The 23,544-nt window shown below is 43.1% G+C and overlaps 1 protein-coding gene across 6 annotated transcripts in view; it reads left to right on the forward strand.

Annotated features, from left to right (window-relative positions):
* Positions 1-23,544, forward strand: part of ATP2B4 (ATPase plasma membrane Ca2+ transporting 4) — a 212,865-nt gene that overhangs the window by 22,914 nt on the left and 166,407 nt on the right. Inside the window, exon 1 of one of the 6 annotated variants that reach the window (XM_084853171.1) lies at positions 14,846-14,964. The exons of the other annotated variants lie outside the window; for them this stretch is intronic. The gene's annotated coding sequence lies outside the window, so the exon portion shown is untranslated. Of the gene's footprint in view, positions 1-14,845; positions 14,965-23,544 lie in introns of those variants that run through there. 6 annotated transcript variants of the gene reach the window in all.

Raw genomic sequence — 23,544 nt, forward strand, 5'->3', positions numbered from 1 at the left:
GGTGGTTGCTGAATCCTTGGTTGTCGTTACATGTGAACCCTGCATTATGGTTTAATTAGTTCACAACCCAGAGTTCACAACTGAACAACAAACCATAGGTTCTCTTCCTGGGTTGTTTGTTAAACCATAGTGCAGGGCTCACAAGTAATGACAACCCATGATTCAACAGCGACCCACAATTCAATGGTAACCCATACTCTGGGTTGTTGTTATGTGCAAAGCAGGATGTCTCAGGAAGTCCATTTGGCTTTTTCTCTCACTCTTGACCTTTTGCTTCCTAGTCAAAATGTTTTGTTCTGGTAGGCTTTTGGCCTGCTGGTTTGAGATTTTAGCATGTGAACTCCTTGTTCTAGGACGATTTTATATTCTTCTCCTGGTTTTTTTTTTTTTTGCTTTTATTGCATTGTTTTCTAAATGGCTTTTGTAGTTTTTCAGTTGGTTGTTATCCACCCTGTGTATTGTGATTACAATAGAAGGGTGGGGTGATTACAGTAAAAGGCTAGGATATAAATCTGTTTGAGTAAATAAAATAAACCAGATGGGCAAGGCAAATCAAGTAGGGCTTCCCCATGTAATTGTTGCCATCCCTTCTGCCTCAGGACAGCTGTTGCCCATGCAGTTGGTTGTACCTATATGATTGTTCCATTTTCTCACACACACATAAACATCTTCTTGGTGGCAATAGGGCTTCCCTGTGTGTGTCCTTTTTCTGGATCTTTTTTTTTAAGCTAGAGAGAGTAAAAGTACATCTGCCCTTCCAGGCAAAGGACAAACAGCCCACGCCAACCCCACCAGTCTTATCAGAACCATCTTTCTGTGTGGCTATATGTTTTTTCCTCTTTGCTGTCTACCAGTGAAGCTTGATTGTGGAAATGGTGACGTTCACAGTATGTTTATTAGGAGGCTGAGTGATAGCATCTGTCAGGAATGGTAAGGAGATTTTTGAATTCTTAATCTATGTCATGCTTTTGTATTATCTCTCCCACCACCACCACTGCCCCTTCTTTGCATCCCTTAAGCTTGTCATACTTAATAGAGAGATCAGAACAGATTTTTCAGGTGGCTTAAAATAATGTACCTTCAGCCTCCACCAATATCAAACTTATGTGATCTAGCCCCTTGGTGATGAGATGTGCAGAAGGTGTGTTCTCCTTGAAGTGCTCTCTGTAACTCATTGCAGGCCTGTTTTTCCTGTTGTTAGTATTTGTATTTATTGTATAGACCAGAGGGGCTAATGAGGCTTAGTGCTATACAAAGTCATAAGAACAATCATTCTGTCTGTAATAGCAGATCTAAATAGATAACAGGTGATAGGGAAGGCAGATTCTTGTCCCTATTTTACAAACGGGCCATTTGTGAGAGAGATGAGGAAAAGACAGTCTGCCTAAACGACCTTCCCGAAATCCTATGGAGTCACTGATATGTCAGTGAATCTTGAATATTTTCCATCATCATGATGGCTCATTTCTTTGTCAGCCTTCTTTGGTAAAGGGCAAAAAGCCTTCTACAAATGTGGGTGCCGCAAATTTCACTCCAGTGCAGCCTAGAGACCTGTTCTAACAGCTGTCCTGAGATTATCTAACGGTATCCTCTATCTAACAGCTATCCCAAAATTAAAAGTTCAGGTCTGTTAGAAAAAAACAACAGTGGCATAATAATACCTTTGTTAGGACCAACTGAAAAGCCACAAAGAAGTGAACAAGATTTTAAGTTTGCCATTCTCTTTTGATAGACTTAAAACACTCCTTGCACACTCGTTCATGACTTTTGAGTTGGTCATGATAAATGACTTAGGACTGAGCTACCGGAAAGACCACCTTCTCCCATACAAGCCTGCCTGGGTTTTATGAAGTTCGGGAGAGGCCCTTCTCTTGGTCTCACCACCATCAGAAGCACGTTTGCATGAGTGGAGTGATAATGGGATGTCTGGATTCTTTCCTCACACCAGTTTAAATCTTTCCCTCATTATTACTCAAATGTACTTACCTTTTGTTAGGATAACTTCAGTGAAATGAGCTGGGCACCATGTTCCCCTTCTTTCAGAACGTCTGGCTTGTTGGAAGGAGCTAGCTGAATTAGGAGACAGAATTAACCTCAACCTCCTGAGAAAGAGACACCATGACCCGTTGTTACCCAGGTTGCTTTGAAAGTGTGGATTGAATGGTGAAAGCATTTGGCAGAGAAAGAGGAAAGCTAGGTTCAAATCACTGCTAGTCCAGAGAGCTGAAGAAAGCCTTTTAGGGTTGAAACCTATACACATTTCCCTGGGAGCCTGTCCTATTGAACTCAGTGGGGCTTACTTCTTAATAGATGTAGACAAGACTGCACTGTAAGGCTCTCTTGTGTGTCTGTCAGTTCCCTGTATGAAGAACGGGGATAATTAATTATGTCATAATCCTTCCTTCATACAACTGTGATGTTCAATGAAGATAATTATTTAGATACTGTGGACAGGTCTGTCTGTGTGTTCCACTAAGAAAATCAAAATTCTGCACTGATACTTTAAATTCTGCTGCTTGTGTGATTTGATTTTTTTTACACTTAGCATAGTTTAATCTGCAGATGTATTTTGCATAACCTGTTCTGCTTCTGTAGTGGCAGAGGGGAAGGGCAAGGTGCTGTGTGAGGCACTAAAGCCCCACTTCCTTACCACTGGAAAGCTTATTCAGCCATTTTGAGTTATACAGTCAGTGCCTGATAAATCTTATATCTTCACAATGATGTGAACTACAAACTTAACTTTAAAAAACAAAAGCTGAAACGATAAAGGGTCTTGTGGCACCTTAAAAGCTAGCAAATTAATTATGGCCTAAGCTTTTGTGGACTGGAGTACACTTTGTTAGATGCATGTTTCTAGTCCATGAAAGATTATGCCATAATAATTTTGTATGCTTCCAAGGAGCCACAAGACTGTCTTTTGTACTTGCTGCAACAGACTAATTTCTGGAACACTCCTGAGTTACTACTAGGGCATTGACCGTGGGGTCAGTGTGCTTTCTTCCTATATCTTTACCAAACTGGGAATACATGGCACCTTCACAGAGACATGTGCTTGATGACTCCTTCAGTTCCCAAGTCTAAAAATAAGCCAGCTGTCCTTAGGAGCTGAGGGAGAGTGGGTATCTTGGGTCTGCCTTGTCACTTGCCAGAAAGTGGAAGCAGCATTAATAGTAGCTGTATGGCAAGGAAAAGATAGGAGCTAGGGAAGAAGAAATCCTGGGTTGGAAAGGAGTTTGGTGTATTTTCTTGTGCACCAAATGCTTGGGCCTGACTTTAACCTTTGGCTCCTTTTTAAAAATTCTGTAGATGTTTCCACAAGTGACCTTTGCTCTTTCTTTGAGCAGGGCTTGAATTAAGCAATCAAGATCTCCAGGTCCAGTCTCCAGTTTCAGACATGGGGTGGCTCATTTTGTTCAGCAGGATATCCCTGGATGTTTAAAGGCCCTGCAATAAATTTTGCATTCTATCCAGAGTGCTGCCTACCCCTAATGTAATGTGACCAGAAGCAGTTTTCTCACGCTATATCTCCACTGTACTTTAATCTCATTTGTCAAGGGGCCAAAGACAAGATATGAAATGATCCACATTCCCTACAAACCATCTACCATTCTCCTTCATGCTGTTTTGTTGCTGATCTCTGAATGATCTAACTTGGCATAGAGAGTAGGCCCAGAATAGGACTGGCCTGAGGCATCTTGCTAACTGAAGTAGCTGCTTTCCCCCAAACCCCTTGCAGAAACACAGAAGATGCTGAAATGCGGCAACTTTCGAGACTAAGAAATGCAGAACAGCTAAAGCAGCATCTCTCTCTAAAGAAATTTTCAACAGATGGCCTGGGAAGGTAATTAAAGGTGCAATCCTATACACGTTTAGACAGAAAAAAAGTCCTACAAGTCCCATGCTGGGAGTCATAGGATTTTTTCTATCTAATCGTGGATAGGATTGCACCCTTAATCTCGGGTCACTCAAACTAAGAACGGTCTAGTTCAGCTTTCCCCAATGTGGCATCCTCCAAATGTTTTGGACTATGATTGCCATCATTTCTGGCCATTGGCTATGGCTTGATGGGAGTTAAGAGTCTCAGACACTTGGAGGGCACCGCACTGGGGAAGGCTAGTCTAAAGACACAGCTGAATTTCTGGTGAACTCCCCTCTCTGTTTTGACCAGTTCCTCTGTGTGGGAAACCTATATTATTTCATGCCTATATTGGTTTTCCCCTCAAGTGCATCTTGGCTTTGCTGTCTGTCTTCATTTTTTCACTCTCAGGCTGCATGTGGGAACTCACATGATAGAAGTGCTCCCCCCACAGTGAGGGAAAACATTTCTAAATGTGCAAAAAGCAAGCATGTCAAAGAAGTTTGCCTATACTCTTCTTGACATTTAGCTTTCTCTGTGCAGGGAATGTGGTGGTTGTATAGAGGAGCATTCCATCATGTGATGTGCAACCTGCAGCTTGAAGCAGTGCTGTCCAGACACAGGTTTGCTGAGCTGGTTCAGACAATCATACCAATGTTTACTACGCCAAGATATGAACAGCCTTTTGCTTGTGCACACAGTCTGTTGCTCCTTTCTTTGCAGCATGAGTAGACAGACTAGGAAGTCTCTAATTAACCATCATTTTCAGTTTCTTCTGACCTGGGAAACTCTGGTTACCATCTTCACAACAAGCCAGGATAATAAACCATGGTTTGAAATTGGCATAATATCCTGGCTTGTTCTGAAGCTAGCAATCATAGTTTCCTGGTTGAGATGAAACAGAAAACTATGGTGAATTAGAATTGTCGTGATATGTTTGCTCATGCTGCAAAGGGGCTGTGTATATGGGCAAAAGGTTTGTTTATACCTTGGCTTATTAAGCTGAGATATGATCCTTCAAACATGGCCATTGCCTCATCTGTTATTTTTGAGAACTAGGCCTCTGACATTGCTAAAGATGGGAAATGCCGGTGGGTGAGGGATGCTTAATAGTAACCACATGGATACTTAAAAGTAGCTCCAGAGGATGTTGCCATTCACTTGCAAGTAGCCCTTGTCAAGTTTCAATCAGAAAGCTAGACTCGCCTCTGTCACACAGCACCTGGCAAGTGAGCATCAATCAAAATAGAGTCACTCCAGCTGCTTCCTCTAAAAGAGAAAATAATACCTTCTTACAGAAGAAAATACCCTTGTTTCATGTATAGCTAGTGATTTTGTGAGTCAGGTAGTTCTCAAACAATCCAAAAGAGTTTTAAGCTTCAATCCTAAGCACACACTAGGGGGTAAGCATCGTTGAGCTCAGTGGGACTTACTTCTGAGTAAACACTGCATGTTACATTGGGCCAAAAATGTACATTGACAAGTAGATTTGATTCCAGCATGGAGACTAGAAAAAGGATGATATCCACAGGATTCCCACATTATCCTGTCTGCCATGACACAACAGTTTTGAAAAAATCATAATCATGGGATTGTTGGGAATATTTCCCTCTACACCTTTCTGTGAAACAACAGTAACCCCAAAATTCCTGTCTCTGAGAGCTTTACCTTTGCCTCAAGTATCTTGACGTTACGCAGACTTTAGTTTTGCCAGGAGTTGTCAACATGGATGACAACATGGATCATAGCCCTCATAAAAGTGGCATGGAAAATCTATGCCCAGGAGGCTTTCAAGCTATATTAGAAAGACAAGTCTGAGAGGAGTAGGAGGGGAGAGGCTAAGGGGTGATGTGTGGGGTTGCCAGGTTGCAACATGGAGAATTATGCTGTACCTTTAAATTTGCTGAAGTGGGAGATGAAGCAGCCATGGCTTTTCATGTCCACTTCTCCTGTCATCATTTCAACTGCCACTTCCCCCTACTTGTAGTTTCCAGCTCTGCTTCACAACTGGCAGGGGAGATTGTTGTGCATTTAAAGGTACAGCATCCTTCTCTGGGTTTTGGCCTGATAACCCCACTGACATGCTATATATCTAATCTAGCCTTCCCCAAACTGGTGTCCTCCAGGTGTGTTGGACTACAATTCCTAGCATCTGGATGGGAAATGCTATGAGTTGTAGCCCAATACATCTGGAGGGCACCAGGCTGGGGAGGCCTGATCTAACCAGCAGGAGTTCCAATCCTATAGAGCTGTGATAGCTATGATGGCACAAGTGGTTTTCGGGGGCTCCACAACTACAGTAGTGTATGTAGTACAAAGTCTTGCCCCCCTTCAAATAACTTACAAAAGGGGTAGCCTCTCCCCTTCTGCACTTACTGTTTCAAAAGTCAGAAAAGTCAGGCTGTCAACTCCTAATATGCCAGATAATAGGATCAGGCTGTGAGTTCTCATGAATTGTAAGATCTGAGCGGAGACCATGTTTTTGTGAACAATGAAGTAGAGCTGTGAAATAGGCCTCTCAAAATTCTCCGGACTATTTGTGGGCAGAGAAATAAGGGGGGACAATGTCACTGAATTTCTCCTGTCAGAGGAGGAATTCTCCAACAGTTTCTCACAGACAGGGCTCACTATTGGCTGGGTTTGTAGCACAGCTTCTTTTTTCCTAAGGGTTTTTGGTTTATTGCACTGCTTCTGTAGCTGGCAATAGCATCAACTGTGTTGAGGTGTCCCCTCTTTTGAGGCAGAATTTTGCATTTCTTCTGGTGGTATTTTTGAGCTTACCTAGTTTTTTCTCTCTGTTACACATCTTTCCATCGCTCTGTAGCCTCCCAGGCCACCTGCACTTCCTGAACTGAAAAAGCCCCATGAGAGGAATTGCCTCATGATGTCTTGGTCATTATGGCTTTAACTGAAGTGTGGGAAGCAGAGGAGGCTACAGGCTGCCACAGAGATTACTATACAGTGACAGACAGGACACTCATGCACACTCCTCAGCCACCTCACAAGGAGGGTAAGCACAAGAACCCCAAACCCAGCTCAGGAGAATTTCTCCAAAATTTCTCCTCCCTTAAATTTCTTCTTAAAAGCCATTTCTTTTCTATCAAATTGAATGAGAATGGTTGAAAAAAATGTAGGAGAAATTTTCAGCACAGCTCTACTATGAAGTACCATGGATATTTATGGCCAGTGGAAAGCAGTGGCAGGTAGTATCTGCTTCATATTTAAGGGAAACTTGTGTATAATAATACCAGTGGAAAGCATATTTTCTGATAGTATGACATTAATCATCTGACCTCTTCTGTTTTCTTGGACAGAATGACCAAGGAGAGGATCAGTGTTCATAGACAGTTTTTGAGATGTGGGATTCAGTCTTGTTCTCCCATACTTAGGCTGGAGAGAGACAGAAGCGTTTTTGAAGAGTTCGATCAGTAGGAAAGATGGATTGCTGCTTGTGGTGTTTGTACTCGCCTCATTTCTGCCTCGGGTAAACATGTGCTGCAGGTTTTTGTATTACAGGGCTGGAGGGCCTTTTTTCTGTCAAAGGTAATTGTCAGGGGCCACATGTCAGCAGTGAGTGTGGCCTGAGCTAAAGGTGGGCACCCCCCTCTCTCTGCCACCCCCTTTTCTCTCTTTCTCCCTACCCACTTAAATGGTATTTCAAAGGAGAGTCAGATCACTTTTGCTAGAGCTGTCTGAACTGATTGCTTGAGGAGGGCTTTCGAAATTAGGCTGAGGGCCACAGGTTGCCTGCTCCTGTTGTGTTATTTCAAAAACCTGTTTGGCCCGGACGTAATGGTAGGACAAAAAGAAATGTGTATCTACATCATGGGAAACGAAGCTGCTGTCTTAAAAATTGACTGTCTCCAGCATTATTGTTAATAACATCTGGAGGGGCTTTGGTGAGATTGCAGAAGTGAAATATGATAGAAAGATTTAAATTTAAGGGCTGGCTGGCTACCTTTTGATCTAGTTTCAATTTGAGACATGAACTGCAGCCCTATGTATGTTTACTCAGATGTAAGTCCCACTGGTTCAATAGGGCTTGCTTCCAAGTAAGTGTTTTTAGGACTGCAGCCTAAACTCATATTTTAAATTATAAAATTGTAAAAGGAATCGCTTGCGGTCTGACGGTGACTTGAAACATTCCATAGTGATAACTTAGCCTGGGGCAGTCACAGAGCATTCCTATGTATTAATATTAGTTAGCATTTAGAGGCAGTTGATGAAATTTCTGAAAAGAGCATTTGTGTGTAATTCTGTGATGTGCAAGATTTTGTTTATAACCTGAACTTTGCCTTTGGGGTTAGAAAACTGTGCTGTAAAATATATTGCAAGTTCTACGAGGGGCAATATTAAATCTGGAGTACTACAATTTTGTTGCTTTTGTGGCACTGAAAACATGCATTCTCAAATTCAAGTCTGCAAGAGCGTTGTGTGTACTCAGATGAATAATCCAGTGCCCTTTCTTCTCTGGTTCTGCTGTATACTTACGTGCATCTGTGGGCGAGGCATTTCCTCCCTCTCCCCAGTTATCAGGACTAACACCGCATGGGATTAATTTTTGATCCATTCATTTGTACTTGCCCATGTAGTATGGGAAACCATGTAACGATCTAAACAGAATGTTTTTATATATGCTCATAGTGATAATACCCTTTGGCTAAGGGGACAGTTGCCAGTGATGAAGATGGGTTATTTTTATTTTTTATATGGGTTACTTTTATTTTATTATATATATTTTCTTGGAACTCCGATACAATTTGTGTTCATTCTTTTGCTGGCATGTTTTGCCAGTACTCTGTGCTTGTCCATTCCTGCCCATTTTCACTGCTGTTAGTTGCTTCCAAAATAATGTGGCAAAGTGCGATTCAGCACACAAACAAAAGGGACCTCCTGTGAAGAAGGGAGAAGGATTCATTTTGTCAAATGTGTTCAAAGCCTGGCAAAACAAAACGTACTTGCCTTGATATCGCTTAGCCAAACCCTTTGCCAAAAAATGGGCTTAAAAGTATTGCCTGGATCATTGGCACTAATGCTGAGCAAAAAGGTGATTTTCTTGGCCAGCCCACTTGTGTAAATATGGCCCTCTGCATTCCTAAATGTGAGAAGCAAGTAAAATAAGCTCCTGACCCAAATCGTTTTGGTTTAGATTAAGGAAGACTGCAGTGGACATCTTCCACAGCAGTAATTCCCAACCTTTCTTTTTTTTCTTCTTTTTTAAATGTAGGGGACCCCTCCTTGGAATTCTTTGTCTAAGGCTTGCCAGTCAGCCCTGCACCTGACCCTGACATTACCCATCTGTTATGTCTTTGCACCAGTATTTCTCCAACACCTGGTGCCAACAAACTGGTGACCTATCCACATACCTGAACTCACCCTTTGGGAACGATAGTTCAGGAGGTTCTCTCAAACACAGGACATCTGAGAACTGCAAAATATTCTGGCTCACTTGTTGAAGGTCAGGTTTTTAAAGCCACAGGCTACTGTACTCCTGAGAACTTGTAATTACTGGGACATCTACTGGATGACAAATGGACCTCAACACAATTCATTGGGGCAGATTATTACTTGTGTGGTTTCAGTGATGCTGTTAGAAATCAGCTTAGTCGTCTACACTTCTGGACAGAGACAACATGGGAAGCAAGGGAGACGGGTACAAGATACCCACCAATAACCCAGACTGGAGTATCTGTGGTGCAACAGGTGGCGTGTGAAGGCCGCCAGTGCATATCTTGAAAGTCTGCATTCAGACAAATTCACTCCCAACCTACTATCAAAGCAAACCAGATCTCCTTGTCAAATATGGGTGTGGTTGGTAGTGCATAAATGATGGTTGAAAGGTTGTATGTGGATGTTGCAAAAATGGATGTCATGATGTGCTTTAGTCTTCACCCCACAAAGGCTCTTGGGGTCCTCCCATTTGAACACAGGATATATAGGTGTGCACCTCTGTACAAGGAGGATTTTTCAGCCCCCCAAAGAACCAGCTCAGTTTAGATATCTGAATTCAACACAAAGGTCAGATCTTCTGCATTCTTTCTTGTTCCCAGGCCAGTCTCTAGTGTTCCATGGTCCCCTGAGCAAATAGACAGTTATTGGGCCCCTTAGCACTTCCTTCATTCTGCGTTACTAGGTAGTGGTATTTTTAAAGGTTTAAATGCAGATGTGGGAAGTGGCAAATAGTGCAGTTGGTAAATTCTTATTTCCCAAGCACTTGCTCTCACCACCCATATTATTGCTAAAGTGCTGCCTTTAACCAGAGACAAGGGAGGCTTGCTTCAGAGATGCCTTTTCTTTCTGCACCAGGAAAAGTTGTTTCTTGGTTAAGAATTTGTGGGCATCTTTTTGTCAAGCATACACATGTAGGGAAGCCAGTGTATGACAGTGCACACAATGGGTTGGTTCAGATGTAATGTCAAATGATAGTTTGGTGCTATGTGAATGATTATATAAAGATCCCTGGGTTTGTGCCCTCTCTTCTCATCCCTCTCCCACCCTCCTTCCTTTGTGCTGTGATTGTTCTCCCTCCCTCCCTCCCTGGCATATTGCCTGAACTGGCAAATGTTCATTTGCACTTGCCCTGTAAACCAGGATTGGAAGCCAGGATCAAAACAAAGTTTCTAATCCTCGTTTCCAGGGCAAATGCAAACCATGGTTTGCTGGTTTGGGGTGAAATGGCAAACTATAGCTTTCTTAGACTAGGAAGGAGGAGAGGCCAGATAAGAAGGGAGAGGAGGGAGTGTATGAAGAGAGGCAAGTCCCAGCTTCTGCCAACCTAGCAATTTGAAAGCAAGAAATTGCAAGTAGATAAATAGGTACCGCTTTGGCGGGAAAGGTAACAGTGTTCCGTGCACCTCGGTGTTCAGTCATGCCGGCCACATGACCACGGAAGCGTCTTCGGACAGCGCTGGCTCTTTGGCTTAGAAATGGAGATGAGCACCACACCCTAGAGTTGGACAGGACTGGCTGGGGACACCTTTACCTTTGTTGTTCAGTCGTTCAGTCGTGTCCGACTCTTCGTGACCCCATGGACCATAGCACGCCAGGCCTTCCTGTCCTGCGCTCTCTCCCGGAGCATGCTCAAGTTCATATTCATTGCATCGGTGATGCTATCTAGCCATCTCATCCTCTGCCGTCCCCTTCTCCTTTTGCCTTCAGTCTTTCCCAGCATCAGGGTCTTTTCCAGTGAGTTTTCTCTTTGCATTAGGTGGCCAAAATATTTGAGCTTCAGCTTCAGTATCGGTCCTTCCAATGAGCAGTCAGGGTTGATTTCCTTTAGGATGGACCGATTTGACCTCCTTGCAGTCCAGGGGACTCGTAAGAGTCTTCTCCAGCACCACAGTTCGAAAGCATCAATTCTTCGGTGCTCAGCCTTCCTTATAGTCCAGCTCTCACAGCCATACATTACTACTGGGAAAACCATAGCTTTGATTAGACGGACCTTTGTCGGCAAGGTGATGTCTCTGCTTCTTACTATGCTGTCTAGGTTTGCCATAGCTTTCCTCCCAAGGAGCAAGCGTCTTTTAATTTCATGGCTACAGTCACCGTCTGCGGTGATCTTGGAGCCCAAGAAAGTAAAATCTGTCACTGCTTCCATTTCTTCCCCTTCTATATGCCAGGAAGTGATGGGGCCAGATGCCATGATCCTCGTTTTTTTAATGTTGAGTTTCAAACCAGCTTTTGCACTCTCCTCTTTCACCCTCAACAAGAGGCTCTTGAGATCCTCTTCGCTTTCTGCCATTAGGGTGGTATCGTCTGAATATCGGAGGTTGTTGATAATTCTCCCAGCAATCTTAATTCCGACCTCTGATTCATCCAACCCGGCATTTCTCATGAGCTACTCTGCATATGAGTTAAATAAGCAGGGTGACAATATGCAGCCTTGTCGTACTCCTTTCTCAATTTTGAACCAATCATTTGTTCCATGTCTGGTTCTTACTGTTGCTTCTTGACCCTCGTACAGGTTTCTCAGGAGACAGGTAAGGTGGTCTGGTACTCCCATGTCTTTAAGAATTTGCCACAGTTTGTTGTGATCCACACAATCAAAGGCTTTAGAGTAGTCAATGAAGCAGAAATAGACGTTTTTCTGGAATTCTCTTGCTTTCTCCATGATCCAGCAAATGTTGGCAATTTGATCTCTAGTTCCTCTGCCTCTTCAAAACCCAGCTTGTACTTCCGGTAGTTCTTGGTTCGCATAGTGCTGAAGCCTAGCTTGTAGGATTTTGAGCATCACCTTGCTGGCATGTGAAATGAGTGCAATTGTGCGGTAGTTTGAACACTCTTTGGCGTTGCCCTTCTTTGGAATTGGAATGTAAACTGACCTTTTCCAGTCTTGCGGCCATTGTTGAGTGTTCCAAATTTGTTGGCATATTGAATGCAGCACTTTAACAGCATCATCTTTTAGGATTTTAAATAGCTCAGCTGGAATACTGTCATCTCCGCTAGCTTTGTTGTTACTAATGCTTCCTCAGGCCCACTTGACTTCACTCTCGAGGATGTCCGGCTCAAGTTCAGTGACCGCACTCTCATGGCTATCAGGGACATTCAGATCTTTCCTGTATAGTTCTTCTGTATATTCTTGCCACCTCTTCTTAATCTCATCTGCTTCTGTTAGGTCCTTGCCTTCTTTGTCCTTTATCATGCCCGTCTTTGCACAAAACGTTCTCTTGAGATCTCTGATCTTCTTGAAGAGATCTCTAGTCTTTCCCATTCTGTTGTTTTCCTTGATTTCTTTGCATTGTTCATTTAAGAAGGCCTTCTTGTCTCTCCTTGCTGTTATCTGGAACTCTGCATTCAGTTGAATATATCTTCCCCTTTCTCCCTTGCTTTTTGCTTCCCTTCGTTCCTCAGCTACTTGTAAAGCCTCATCAGCCACTTTGCTTTCTTGCAGTTCTTTTTCTTTGGGATGGATTTCGTTGCTGTCTCCTGAACAATGTTACGGACCTCCGTCCATAGTTCCTCAGGCACTCTGTCTGTCAGGTCTAATCCCTTAAATCTATTCGTCACCTCCACTGTATATTCATAAGGGATATGATTTAGGTCATACCTGAATGGTTTAGTGGTTTTCCCTATGTTCTTCAATTTAAGCCGAAATTTTGCAACAAGAAGCTCATGATCTGAGCCACAGTCAGCTCCAGGTCTTGTTTTGACTGACTGTATGGAGCTTCTCCATCTTTGGCTGCAAAGGACATAATCAATCTGATTTCGATATTGACCATCTGGTGATGTCCATGTGTAGAGTCGTCTCTTGTGCTGTTGGAAAAGAGTGTTTGCTATGATCAGCATGTTCTCTTGGCAAAACTCTGTTAGCTTTTGTCCTGCTTCATTTTGTACACCAAGGCCATGCCTGCCTGTTGTCCCGGTGATTTCTTGACTTCTTACTTTAGCATTCCAATTTTCCTACCTCCCAGTCAGTTTCATATGATTGCCTTTACCTTTACCTTTTTATATAAGCAGAAGGTTCTTAAACATTCCTTTATGTAGTGACAAACTACAGCTTGGCGTTACATCTGAACCATCCTGTTCTATACCTATTTCCTCTTGTAATGTGATTATTTCTGTGCAGGATTTGAACTGAACTGCCCAGCCTGGCCAGTGGACCATGCACAAGTCTCTGGAATTTCTCTGTTTAAAACATGAGCTGTCCCTGAGAGGCTGCAGTCCTCAGGTCCAATTTTCCTACCTCCCAGTCAGCTTCATATGATTGCCTGAAGTTTCACTGGGCTAGAAAAAATGTCTCAAGTTCTTCGTGCAAGGATCAGAGTTAGGAGGAGGTTATGCAAAAACGAAAAGAAGCCCATCTTCTGCAGGTAGATTATTATGTTATTTGCTACTACAGACTATAGTGATGACCACTAACTTTGATAGCTTTTAGGCAAATTCATGGAATATAGTTCTGTTGACCGTTATCTACGATAGCTCAATGGAACCTCCATGTTCAGAGGCAGTATATCTGAGTGCTAGATGCTGGGGAAAGTGTGTGTGTTGCAGCCACTGCCTTGTGGGGGTTTCTTTAAAGCACTCCATGTGGCAGTATTACCTACATTGCAGCATTTAAGCATAGTGGCTCACCAGGTAAATGAGGCGTTTCTCACTGTGCCACCAAAGAGCTCCGAAAGAAGAGGCTTCTGATGATGTAGTCAGATTGTCCTGTCTTTGTGATAATGACATCTTAACAACTGCCATGTGGAAGAGACATAATTTGTGAACCAGCTCGCCATCTACCCCACCTCTGCTCCCTCCACCTTCTATTCTCCTTCCTTCCTTCCTTCCTTCCTTCCTTCCTTCCTTCCTTCCTTCCTGTGCTATGTTAATATTTTTTTCTTTTCTTTTTTTACCATACATTTCCTTCCTTTATCCAGGCCTACCATCTGCATATGATCATGCACATCATCTCCAGATGCGGGGTTGCTTCTTTAAGTGTCAGCTTGGATCCTGTTGTTAGTATGTGTGGCTACTTTGTGCTACGAATGATCGCATTTAGCAACCCTGAGTGGCACCAAACAAAAAGGATTGGGAAGGGGGCCATGAGTGAGAATTTGCCACAGCCCCCTCCCCCCGGCCCATTCCCAGCATTTTTTCTTCTGCTCTCGTAGGCAGCCCCCTATGCGATTCTGATGTCATTGCAATGTGCTGCAGTTGAACGTGTAATGCATCAAATCCCTGCAGGATGCACTGACTTGCTGCAGTGCGCAGTATAACAGTAGACAGAGCATGCTGTGGTCTGCTGCAATGCATAAGTTCCCAGCAGGGCTTTGCTCTGTGATGCAGTCAAATTACAGAGCAAGAACCAGGGGGTTGGTTAGGACCCATGAAAGGGTAGACTCAAGGGGGTGTCTGTAGCTTTTGACTGGGGGTGGACTCTTCTTAGCACAGGCACTGCACTGCCAGTTTGCTACCCCCTGCACCCTGTTCCTGTTCACATAATTCTGGAGAGGGCAGCTTGATTTGTGGGAAATTTGTGACTCGTGTCCCTCATTTCTGTTTCAGATTTATGGCTGCTGTGGGAATGTGGAGGACTGCAATAGCTACTGTGCTTTGGTAGTTGTCTTGAGGCCTCCCTTCTCTGCTTCAGAAGCTGCACTGAAAATCCGTGTTAGGATCTGGAAGTAAGCAGGATGTTGATTCCGTCAGATTTTTTACACTAGCAAAGGGAATAAATGTTGTAATGCCAGGTGCCCCTTCCTACCCTTCTCTCCCCCATCAGCTGCTGATCTTAATAATCAGCCTGCCTGTTTAATGTCTTTCTGACCCACCTTGACCTTTCTAGGTGGCCAAACCAGCAGGGACTCAGGAATAACTGAGTTTTCAACATCCTTTGTTGTATAGACTGAATATGGACCCTGATGTTCATTTGTTTCCATATACAATAGGCTGAGAGATGGCAGGGATAGGATGCCAATATGCATGGAGGATATCCTGAAGTGCACGCAAAGAGAATGACCTTTCAGCATCATTGGATGGAGTCTGATGTTTGTGTGTCAGATTCAGGACAGTTTGGGAAGTTCTCCAGTTCCCAAGATGTTGTGGGACTCCTCCTTGGCTGTTCTGAAATGTAAGAATTTGCATTTTCTCCCTGATGTCATTAGTATTGTTGCCTTCATAGGGCACCTATGAGAAATTGTTATTCTGCAGGTTATAGGCAGAGTTTTGAGGCTTGGATCCAGAAGCTTCTTGCTCCTTGGGCCGTTGCATTAGTTAGGTGTATACATAAGATGTTTATGCATACACCTAAAAATGCCATGGGTGTATGCAGCAAATGCATGTTAGAAGAAAGTGCCCTTGTCAGGGAGCTGGGATTGGCTGCTGCTCCTGGCCCAGTGTATGCTGTGTAGCAAACCAGGCCTTGCTGTTGTGTAATATGTGAAGGGGCCCTGAACTGGTACATGCACCTTGTTCAGCTGCTGAAGTAGATTTGCCAAGAATGTGTTAAGTATGGGACCGGACTTGAGGTCTTTCCAGACATTGTGGTTTTTAGGTGGAGGTCTGATCTGGCCACTGTCACACATGCCTTAGTTACATCCCATTTGGACTACTGTTATGAAAGTTCAGCTGGTTCAAAATGCTGGAGCCAGACTGTTGACTGGGGCCAGTTAACAGGGAGCACGTGACTCCCTTGTTACAACAGCTTTACTGGCTACTAGTTTGTTTTCAGGCAAAGTTCGAAGAGCTGGTTATGACCTATAAAGCCCTATATGGCTTGGGACCAGGCTACCTGAAAGAATGCCTTCTCCCATAGGAACCTGCCTGGTTCTTAAGATCTTCAGGACAGGCCCTTCTTTTGAGATCGCTGCCTTCAGAGGCACGTTTGATGGCAATGCAAGAGAGTGGCTTTTCCCAGGCTGTGGAACTCCCTGCTGAGGTAGGCTAGGTTTGCTCCTTCTCTGTTGTCTTTCCACCAGCAGGCAAATACCTTTTTATTCAAGCAGGCTTTTGGTGTGTACACTGGTCTGTTGCGTTGGATGCTGCTTTTATTCCCTTTTTATGGTTTTAATTGTGTTTTTAATGTATTTATTTTATTATTGGTTTAATCATGGTTTTATTTTTAAAATGTTTTAGTTCCTATGATTGCAAAGCCAACTTGAGTTCCATTTTCTTGCTATAAAGGCACTCTGCCAAGTGGGGGTACAAATCAGCCAATAAGTGCATGCCAGAAGACATCACCCTAACAAGTGCTTCCATTGTAGGAAGATGGCAGGTTTCTCATCACTCAAAATGACCAAAGTGTGAGTTGCTGAGAAATCTTTTCCCTAAACTGCATGCACAGCAAGTTTCCCTCCAAAATATTCACTCCTCCAAATCATTATATAGGGACATGAAATCCTACTTTTTGAGTTCTATTGGGGTTTATTCAGATTATTTGCAAAAAGGTTTTAGGATGATTTTTAACCTGGAAAGGCCATCAGCCATTATCTAGTATTATTACATCCATGGTTGTTACATAGGGTTGTTCTTTTGGAACATCTTTTGGAAGTTCTTATCCAGAAGGTTTCTATGGCAGGACATAGAAGTAACATTTTATCATTGTACTTTTGAGTGTTGCATGATATTGGCATGCACATAATCATAACAATAGACTGGTTTTTGAATGTTTAGTGCCCCTTACTTATATTATTTTTAGAACAAGAGGGCCTTCTTGGTGGCTGCATCCAGGCTCTGTAACTCCCTGCTGATGGAGACTAGGTTGTTTCCCTCTCTGTTGTCCTTCTGCTGGCAGGCAAAGACATTTTTATCCAGGCAGGCCTTTGGCACGTAAGCTGGTTTGTTGTTGAAGTGGGTTTTAACTGGTTTGACAGTATATTTTAAGTGACATCGTTTTTATCTGTATTTATCTGTATTTTTATCTGTATTTTCTCTGTATCTGTATTATCTATTGTTAGCCATCTTGAGTTTTCCTCCTCTTCCTCCTTGTACCCATGGGGTAACCATTGATTTGGTAATTTCACAGCTAAGGTGAGATTTGAAATCTTCCTGGACTTCCTGGATCACATCTTATGCCAGTTCTCACAGCATTCTAACAGATGCTGTAGATATTTCACAAAGATAGGATGATAGCAACATCTATTGGAAGTTTCCAGTGCCTGGTAGTCAGAAGTATGTTGTCAGTTGAATGTAGATAGCGGCAGGGATCACTGCCTGTACACTGCAAACTGGTTTTGACAGTCAGCCCCAGCAAGTTGGAACTTGCACCATCAAGGATGAACAAGCCTGAAAGAGTAAAGTTTCATGTCTTGTTGGAGTATAGTAAGCATTTGAGAAAGGAGAGGGAAGTGAAGTGCTCCCACAAAGTGCAGTGGGAAGCTCTAAGAAATGGACAACTGAAACCATACCATCACAGTAATCTTGGCTGTAAGACTGTGCCTATCAGTGCTGGGAGAATTGCTGATTTGAAATGGTGGGGACTACATCTCCTACTGGAACCCCACCACTTTCAATACAAAGCCTACATTATGCGATACAATTTAGCTGGACTTTAGTTGGAGGAGCTCCACTTTCAGCTGCAGTCTTGGCCCACGTTTTGAGATGTGTTTATGTTAACTCAGGAAGCTGGACGTGACAGCTGGGGAAGATGTGATCGGATTTTGATGGCAGGCTTTTTAGATGGTAGCACACCCCCACCCCTCACCAGCCCCACATGGAATTTTGTATCTTGTGGGAAGGGGGGTGGGAAGGATTCGCGGCACAGGTTAAGACCACGCCCCATACTTTTGTTTTTACATATATACAGGAAGCATCATTGGCCTGTGGAAGTAGACTTGCATTAGATAACCTCCAAATGTGTGCTTTCTGTACTAAAGAAATAAGCCAGTGATGTTATGCTTGGAACAAATAGGTCCTAGAAATACCCATGGAATATCTGAGAGCAGAACTTCCATGCTCTGCCTGTGGCTGCTATTACCCCTTTTTTCCAGCGATTCTTCCGGCAGTTCTGAAAATTCTTCTGGAGCCCTTGCTGTGCTTAGAGTCCATGCTTTTTCCTCTGCCCTTCCCACTGGATTAGCAGCACAAATGGGAGAATGTGTCAGAATGTGTCCATTTCCCGCAGCTGTTGAGATCAGTGTGGGAGTGCCGCCAAACACTGTAGATCTTTTTCCTTCTGAAGTATTTCATACTTCTCTGTTGTCACCTTCTTGGCATTTGGTGTTCAAAGAATATGATTTTTCACTTTCTGATTTTATTTATTTATTTGCTACCAGTTCTCTGCCTACTATCCTCTTGGAGAATCCATTCATTTTGGGAAATTTGTTCAGCTGTTGTCTTTTATGACAGAAGAACCATATTTTTCTTTGTCTGCTTTTGATGGTGAATGATGAATGGGCTTAGGCTGTCTTTGATGTTTTGTGTCAAGGATAAAACTCAGAGATGAGCATGCTGGGCAAGGGAACTGTCCCAGTCACAAATAAACATTCATGTCATTTTTATCCCACCTTTTCTCCAAGGAACCAAGGGTAGGGTAAAGGATTCTTCTACCTCCATTTTTATCTTTGCAACAACCCGGCTAGGCTGAGAGATGATGACTGGATCACAGTCACCCAAGGGATATAGAACCTGGGGTCAGTAGTGGCATAGTGGTAAATTTTGAAGTTCAGGCACTCATCATGATAGCCCCTATGATCATGTCCCCAAGGAGAGTCCCAAAATTAAATCCACCCTATCACACTGACTCCCAAATAGGACTCTACACAAACCTTGATTGCTGCAGCTGTCTGTTTTCACATTGGCAATGAATGTGCCATCTGGAGGAAGTATTGCATTTTCCCCAGATAGAAAATACTGTCTCTTAAGGGCTTGGGAAATATGATATTCCTTCAACAGTACTGCAGCCTTGAGGGAAGACTTGTGAACTGTGCACAAGAAATGAACAAATGCACATTTGTTGCACAATAAACTGTCTCTACCTCAGATTTCTGCTCGGTTTCCCCTGGTAATAAGGCCAGGAAAGTCTGCATCTGTTTTAAGATTTTCTCCTAATGATTAAATGAAAATGAGGAAGGAAAAACATAACTTAAGATCCAGGGGAACAGACTCTGATACTGGAGAAATTCAAAGACATGACATAAGTACCTTTAACTTCATTTCTCCACCTTGGTGATTCTGGAGGCATTGTAGACATACCTTCAGCCTCAGAAGAAGGGATGTTCAGAGAGGAGGAAATCTACCCACTTACCCAGCTATCCCTGTGACCTCTAAGATGTGAGCAAGAAGATCCACGAAGACTCAGTACTCCCAATCTCAGTAGCCTTGCTTGGTCATGGGGAAGAGCATAGACAGCCATGTAGCATGAGTTGGGAGCCTTAAGTCATTGACTCATCACATTCTAACAACTGTTTATACCCTTCATATGAAAGAGAAGATGAGTAGGACTGCAGTTCTTCTCATTATAACATAATCTCTTCTATATTACCCAGATGAATGAAGGGGACTTGTTAGCTTCCAGATCTGTGATACATGTGCTGGCAGAACATAGAGCCAGGGGCGCAGAGCCTCAGGCCCAGGGGCCAAATCTGGCTCTCTGATGGTCCCAATCCAGCCCTCCAGGGTTCTCCAAATGGCCACACCCCTTTCCCCCCAACCACCAATCACTTGGTGGTTTCCTGCTTTTTGTGCATTCTTCTCTGCATTTAAAAGGTTGAAATGGCTCTTCTAAAAATTGGATACTGGCAGTAAGAGCTTTAAGCTGAAATATGCTGAGATTTTTGGCCCTTCCCCTTTTGCTTTCAGTCTCCCTCCCCCTTGCCCTGCAAGAGCTTTTCCTAAATGGAATTCAGCCCTCCGGCTGAAAGAGGTTCTGTCCACCCCTGCCCTAGAGGTGGGGATTTCACAGTTGGAGATGTATCCAAGAGAAGTGTTTGCATTGCCAAAGGCAGAGTGCCTGAATATGTTTCTAAAGATGCTCTAGGTGCAGGTTCCTCGAGAAAGTCCAAGTGCAAAACCTGAAGGGAAAAGAGGAGACTTCATATTCTGTCCTTGCACTTTGCTACTGTAAAACACTTCCTTACTTTTTACTTCCAAAAATCAGGGTTTGATACTTTTGCAGCCTTGCTGCAACTTGCAGCAAGATTGTAGCAGGAGGAATTGCAAATCCCCCTTTGCCCATGCAAAAGCGTCATGTGAGACAAAGAATGTCTACTCATTTAGTTATTCATAAGAACTGGACAAAAGGAAGAAAACACAGGTGCCTGTTGGCATCTTCATCCAGGATAAAATCCTGGATGCTGGAGTATTTTAAGTGCACCGAACTGGCATTCAACAACAGCACACTAGATCTGATGGTTTTTGCGGTTTCCTTGCATGACACCTCTTACTTGACTAAGCACCTTTCTCCTTGATTGGCTTGTCCCCACCCACCAAAACTGTGCTGTTCTGATGGCTAGGAAGCATTGCAGAGAGACCCTTTGGGGAAAGAGTCCTTCACAGCTGCCACTCTGCAACAATATCAGGAATGAGCATCTGTCTGGACCAGGAAAGAGCATTGTGGGACAGGAGGAGGATGGGTGGAGTGAAAGGAAGAAAGGAGAAGTCAAAGAGCCAGGTGCATGGGTAAAATTTATTTGCATGTTGACTGCATGTGCACATTTAAAATGATGCTTGTGTGCACCAGTAAGGCCTGAATTACCCCTACCTATGCTTTTCCAGTGGAGGGACTGAAATATTTGTTCATTGCTTCTCATGTTTCTCAAGTGCAATGTTGCAAGTGGATAAACTCAGCAGAAGGTAGATATTGCTCCATTTGGAATAATTTTACTTTATATTTGATTTGAGAATGTATTTGTCACCATTCAACACAAAAGTTTTCTCAAGATGGCTTACAGTTCAAATAATAAGACACTTTAAAGTTTTAGATGATAGATTTAACTAAAAGCAGCAGCATAAAATGATTTCAACTAGACCAATAAAACCCATATTGTTAACAGCAAAGAGAAATTCAATTCAAAATCCCAACTTTAAAAAGCTTCTTTCTAGTGCAACACCGACAACTACCATGAAGAAAAATGGATCTGCCTTGGAGTAAATGACAGGAAGCACAAGGTATACCCTAAGATTAAAATTTCCATCTCTTCATTTTTAAAAAAACAACAACTGCATGCACTCTTACTGTTGCTTTTCTGCACATTTTCAGGGCTGCTGATGAGTGCTTCTCTCTTTCTGACTGGGTCTGATCTTCCAGGGCTATCATAAGCACAGCACTCTAAGGTTCTAATTTAGCCCTCGTCCCAGGCACTATTCTTCTTATAACTATTGCCTTTCCGTCTTCTACATGTGTCTTTCTCTCCCGCCCTCCCTTTAATTAGCCTTCTTACTGCATGGAACAGTGTGCAGATATATATGGAAAACAGCCTACACTTTCCCAGGAGCAGGGCTTGCTGGGAAGTGGGGAGCGGGGAGAGAGGAGAGAGAGACTAGCTGCAAGCTGGCTCTCTCCTGGAGTGGAGAACTCTTTTTTCCTATTGCACTCACTTTTTGAAATTTTGTTTAACCCTTTATGGGTCTCAGATGGACGAAAAGTTTTTATAAGCTTTTCTTTTATTGTTGAATTTCAGCAGAGTCACTGCAAATTCTCATCTAAGGATGCTCCCCTTTCCCTAGTTTAGGAGGCCACCATTGTTTGCTGTGAGCTGAAGCTGTCGATATATACTGTATTTGCCATGCTAAATCCCAAGGAATTTGGAGTGTAAGGGCTCTGTGATTTCATTGTGAGAATTCTGGGATTTTAAATTAGATAAATTTAAATTTAAATGCACTGAAGTCCCAAAGTCACTTTGAACTGGGATGTTGATTTGCACCTTTTTATCATATCCTGGAGGTGTCCTGTGCAGAGAACAAGGAACTTTACATATACCAGTCATTCTCCAGTATGTGTGACATTTAACTTTAGATCCACAAAGGCTATATTAGAATGCTGCAAACTCCATCAAAGATCCTGACTCTCTAGAGTAAGCTATAGAGACTTGCAGCATTAGCTCTAAAAGTCCCTGATGACAGTTGTCAAAGACATCAGCATGCTAGTAGATTCCCAGAGGGTGGCCTGCTGCTCTCCATGAAAACAGGCTGTCTCTTAGTAGTAATTTGAGGGCTGCTTCATAGAATTACCTCCCACACATACATTTTTACACAGCCAAAGCTTCTTTGTAGGTCAGGGGTGGAGGGGAAACATCAAACCCACAGTTAGATAACTGCATGTGATTATAGACATGTACAGCATTACATGTCTATAATCAATATTCAATATGCCAACAAATCTGGAACACTCAACAGTGGCCACAAGACTGGAAAAGGTCAGTTTACATTCCAATTCCAAAGAAGGGCAACGCCAAAGAGTGTTCAAACTACCGCACCATTGCGCTCATTTCACATGCCAGCAAGGTGATGCTCAAAATCCTACAAGCTAGGCTTCAGCAGTATGCGAACCGAGAACTACCGGAAGTACAAGCTGGGTTTCGAAGAGGCAGAGGAACTAGAGATCAAATCGCCAACATTCGCTGCATCATGGAGAAAGCAAGAGAATTCCAGAAAAACGTCTATTTCTGCTTCATTGACTACGCTAAAGCCTTTGATTGTGTGGATCACAACAAACTGTGGCAAATTCTTAAAGTGATGGGAGTACCAGACCACCTTACCTGTCTCCTGAGAAACCTGTACGAGGGTCAAGAAGCAACAGTAAGAACCAGACATGGAACAACCGATTGGTTCAAAATTGGGAAAGGAGTACGACAAGGCTGCATACTGTCACCCTGCTTATTTAACTTATATGCAGAGTACATCATGAGAAATGCCGGGTTGGATGAATCAGAGGTCGGAATTAAGATTGCTGGGAGAATTATCAACAACCTCCGATATGCAGACGATACCACCCTAATGGCAGAAAGCGAAGAGGATCTCAAGAGCCTCTTGTTGAGGGTGAAAGAGGAGAGTGCAAAAGCTGGTTTGAAACTCAACATTAAAAAAACGAAGTTCATGGCATCTGGCCCCATCACTTCCTGGCATATAGAAGGGGAAGAAATGGAAGCAGTGACAGATTTTACTTTCTTGGGCTCCAAGATCACCGCAGACGGTGACTGTAGCCATGAAATTAAAAGACGCTTGCTCCTTGGGAGGAAAGCTATGGCCAACCTAGACAGCATAGTAAGAAGCAGAGACATCACCTTGCCGACAAAGGTCCATCTAATCAAAGCTATGGTTTTCCCAGT

The sequence above is a fragment of the Heloderma suspectum genome, chromosome 4 (assembly GCF_057233095.1).
Source record: "Heloderma suspectum isolate Gila_16-S chromosome 4, 16-S_ref, whole genome shotgun sequence".
Lineage (NCBI taxonomy): Eukaryota > Metazoa > Chordata > Lepidosauria > Squamata > Helodermatidae > Heloderma > Heloderma suspectum.